Below are 565 nucleotides of genomic sequence, written 5' to 3' on the forward strand. Positions count from 1 at the left end.
GTGTTGTGACACCGTGACACGCTCTAACACGCCATGACACGCGTGTTGTGACACCGTGACACGCTCTAACACGCCATGACACGCGTGTTGTGACACTGACACACTATAACACGCCTTTACACGCGTTGTGACACCCTTACATGCTTTATCATGCCATGACACGCGTGTTGTGACACCGTGACACACTAAAACATGCCATGACACGCATGTTGTGACACCGTGACACGCTCTAACACGCCATGACACATGTTGTGACACTGTGACATGCTATAACATGCTATGACACGCGTGTTGAGACTCTGTGACACGCTCTAACACGCCATGACACACGTGTTGTGACACCGTGACACGCTCTAACACGCGTGTTCCTGTAGAGCTGCTGTCCCGTCCCACCACCGCTCGCGTGTGGCGCCTCCCGGAGCTGCAGAGCCGCGGAGCTGCTGAAATCGCACCCACCCAGCTCACAGGTAATGGGACCCCCCCCCAAATAACCCCCTATGGGACCCCCCCCAAATAACCCCTATGGGACCCCCCCCAAATAACCCCTATGGGACCCCCCCCCAAA

At 56.1% G+C, this 565-nt stretch overlaps 1 protein-coding gene across 1 annotated transcript in view; it reads right to left on the reverse strand.

Moving 5' to 3' along the window:
- The window catches only part of LOC107307276 (helicase SRCAP-like), a 16,596-nt gene that overhangs the window by 3,861 nt on the left and 12,170 nt on the right, over positions 1 to 565 (reverse strand). The window lies entirely within an intron of this gene.

This window comes from Coturnix japonica, unplaced genomic scaffold, assembly GCF_001577835.2.
Source record: "Coturnix japonica isolate 7356 unplaced genomic scaffold, Coturnix japonica 2.1 chrUnrandom528, whole genome shotgun sequence".
Taxonomy (NCBI): Eukaryota; Metazoa; Chordata; class Aves; order Galliformes; family Phasianidae; genus Coturnix; species Coturnix japonica.